This window comes from Apium graveolens, chromosome 5 (assembly GCF_009905375.1).
Source record: "Apium graveolens cultivar Ventura chromosome 5, ASM990537v1, whole genome shotgun sequence".
Taxonomy (NCBI): domain Eukaryota; kingdom Viridiplantae; phylum Streptophyta; class Magnoliopsida; order Apiales; family Apiaceae; genus Apium; species Apium graveolens.
Genome location: NC_133651.1, coordinates 265,487,059 through 265,490,891, shown reverse-complemented (window position 1 = coordinate 265,490,891; position 3,833 = coordinate 265,487,059). Strand labels below are relative to the sequence as shown.

The following is a 3,833-nucleotide window of genomic DNA, read 5'->3' as shown; positions in this document are numbered from 1 at the left end:
AGTCTTCATAAACTTCGCATAACTAGGCATTTGTTCCAGAGCCTCAGCGAAAGGTATATTGATGTGAAGTTTCTTGAACACCTCCAGAAACTTCCCGAACTGTCTATCCAGCTTTTGTTGCTGCAATCTCTTAGCAAAAGGTGGTGGAGGATAGAGCTGTTTCTCCCCTGTATTAGCCTCAGGCAGAGTGTGTTCAACAGTAGTCTTCCTTGGTTCCGCCGCTTTCTCCTTTTGCTTAGATTCTTCATCTCTTATTTCAGCGTCTACTTCTTTTGCCTTTTCAGCATCAGCCACTTTTCCAGACCTTAAGGTAATAGCCTTGACTTGCTCTTTAGCTTCCTTCCTGCCTGGTACTTCCGTGTCACTGGGAAGAGTGCCAGGTTGACGATTGAGCACTGCATTGGCTAATTGACCGATTTGATTTTCCAAGGTCTTGATAGAAACTGCCTGACTCTTGCACAACAGCTTAAGTTCCTCAAAATCAGCACTAGTAGGTGCAGCTGTACTTCCCTGTTAAGGATATGATTGCCTTGTAGCATACTGCTGTGGTTGCTGAAATCCAGGTGGGTTAAACTGTTTACTCACTCCTTGCTGATATGGTGGCTGAATAGCATTCTGATTATTCCCCCAACTGAAATTTGGATGATTTCTATTGTTAGGATGATAGGTCGCTGGCACAGGCTACTGTTGTCGCTGATAATTATTCACATACTGAACAGATTCGTTGACAAGAGAACACTGATCCGTAGCATGAGAACCTGCACAAAGCTCACAAAACATAGCTATTTGATTAACTCCATATGTAGCCAGAGAATCAACCTTCATTGATAGCGCTTGGAGCTGGGCTGTAATAGCGGTGGCTGCATCAACTTCCAGAATACCTGCTACCTTGCCTAACGTCATCCTCTGAGTTGGGTTTTGATGCTCATTTGCAGCCATCGTCTCTATAAGATTATACGCCTCAGTATAGCTTTTAGCCCATAAGGCACCTCCAGCTGCTGCATCGAGCATGGGCCGAGATTGGGCCCCCAAACCATTATAGAAACTAGTGATCACCATCCAATCCGGCATTCCATGATGTGGACATTTTCTCAACATTTCCTTGTAGCATTCCCAAGCCTCGCACATAGATTCTGTAGGTTGCTGCGCAAACTGAGTAAGAGCACTCCTCATAGCAGCAGTCTTTGCCATCAGATAAAACTTCACCAGAAACTTTTGCGCAAGATCTTGCCACGTAGTGATGGACCCAGCTGGTTCAGAATGTAACCAGTCTTTAGCCTTGTCCCTCAGTGAGAATGGGAAAAGCCTCAACTTGATAGCCTCATCAGTCACACCATTATACTTAAAAGTGCTGCAGATCTCGACAAAATTCCTTATGTGCATGTTGGGGTCTTCAGTTGCCGCTCCTCCAAAAGAAACAGAATTCTGCACCATCTGAATAGTGCCCGGCTTGATTTCAAAGGTGTTAGCTTGAATAGCCGGATGAAGGATGCTTGACTGAATGTCATCAATTTTAGGCCGAGAAAAATCCATAAGAGCTGGATCAGCTTGAACAATACGATCTCCCATGTTTACTGGTTCTTTCTGCTCAATTCCTGAATCCGAATCCTCAAAATCTAACTTCTCCGGAATATCAAGAACTTCGTCTGTCTCCTCAGCTGTATCTAAAGTCCTCTTGCGAGCACGAGAACGAGTTTGCATAAACGCTTGCTAAAGTACCTGAAACACAACCGGAAAAAATAAGTAACTACTACGTCCTAATCACTGAGTCCTAATGACCAATGATGGTAAGTACATAAACTAAACAAATACGCCGAGTCCCCGGCAGCGGCGCCAAAAACTTGTTAGGGCGAAAACACGCGCTAATATTCACGCAAGTATACGCGTTCGCAAGTAATATAGAATATTTTCTAGTTCGTTCCCTCAGAGACTCAGACTAAATTATTGTCTAATTAAACTCACTCACCAATGTATAATTACTTCTCAATGTTAAGACACTAACACTTAAAATTGTTGATTAAATATTAACTATAATTAACTACTTAATTAATCACTTAACTAACACTTCAATTTATCAATAATAAAACACTCATGAGATCACAACTTCATTATTACTTCCTTCTATAGCCATTGTTATTACCTTTAGCATGTGACATTGATGATATTAATCGAATAACACGAAACTGATAAAAGCCAACTTTCATTGTACTAATACCATTCTACCAAGCATCCACAATTAAGATAGAAGTTGAATAGTCATCAATTATGTTGAGTTCCTATATGTCTACAGAAATTGACAACACAACGATTTAAGCACAAGTCATTCCTTTTGATTACATAGGGAAAATAAAATTGTTAGAGTTACCCACTAATCATGCACAACGTACATGAACCTATGCTAGCATGGCAAGTTCTAAATCTCAAGATCCATCGTCGCTTCACAAGAGATTAACACCCTATCTTATATGTTCGCGACGCACATAAGACGAATACGCACAACCAATACTAGATATCATGCAATCATCACACACTAAAGTATTAAACGATTAACTAAAGAATTCCATAATAAATCCGTTGCAACCCCATGATCACGATTATCCCATAATAGAACTTATCGTCATCATGGGTTCATATGAAATCATGATAAACAAACACAAGAAAATAATAACTAAACTAATTATATTAAAACAGAGCACGTCACAAGATAAATAAGTTCAAAGCAAGAAAACTAGCATCCAACGTTACAACGAAACAAGAATCACAAGAAGATATGCTTCCTCTTCATTGCGGTGTACTAAATCGGTCTTCTTCCTTATCTCATTCGCTTCTTGCGTAAAAACACAATCTTCTTCAATCCACACTTGTGAAAACGTCTCAAATCTACTTATATAATAGCCCCATAAAACTCAGATTACATAGAAGTGGAAACCAAACAGAAGTAGAAGTCCTAAAATAATTTGTCTTTTTTCCCGACCCTGCGCGGCCGCTCAGTATAGCTGAGCGGGCGCTCAGCTTGCTGCGCGGCCGCTCAGCAATGCTGAGCGGGCGCTCAGACCTCTACTGGAAAAAAATGATTTTGCTCCGTTTCTTCGCCGTAATCTGCCCGTTTCTTTCCTCTCGCAATGGAGAACACATGCCAAGGCTTATTCTTGATGATTCCTCCCCCGAAATGCAAATAAAACCCTGAAATGCATAAACACTAGAAAAACGCATCAAATACACAAAATACTTGATTTCAAGACACCAATTTAAGCCATTTTAAGACGTTCTAAGTGGTATAAAATGTCACTTATCAGTGCTTCCTTCTTAATATCCCTTATATGCGCTAGTTACGCCTTACCTTCTTGCTTATGTCCATAAATACTTATCCTAATATTAGCTTCCATAGATATTATCATTTTCTTCTTCCGATAATCAATTATTTCCCTGGTTCCTTATCAGGGTCCTGAGCAGCTAAACTTTTAATCACATTACAAGTCTTAGCCTTGGCTGTACTGGACGTCAACGTTTATGATGTACTACCTCCAATGCTATCTCGGGAAGTACTTCTACAATTCTTGGCAACATGCCCTACCTTGCCACAATTGTAACAGACGACTCTTGGATTTTCCACCTTACATTCTGACGTATAATGTCCTTTCTGACTACACCTAAAACATTCAGTATTTACCTTACACCTTCCATCATGCATCTTACCGCATTGCTTATACTCCAATATAGGCGACTTAACCGAATTGGCCTGATTAGAGCTGGCTGAGGTGTTACTAATTCTATTTAAAGAAATACTTTTCTCTCTAAATTCTTTATTCTTACTCCTTCCGACCTTTTCATGA

At 40.3% G+C, this 3,833-nt stretch overlaps 1 non-coding gene across 1 annotated transcript; it reads left to right on the top strand.

Annotated features, from left to right (window-relative positions):
* The first annotated feature begins 1,069 nt into the window (after window positions 1-1,069).
* On the top strand, window positions 1,070-1,176 carry LOC141662750 (small nucleolar RNA R71). Its single transcript, XR_012550846.1, has one exon. It is a non-coding gene; the product is annotated as a small nucleolar RNA R71 (small nucleolar RNA).
* The last annotated feature ends 2,657 nt before the right edge of the window (window positions 1,177-3,833 follow it).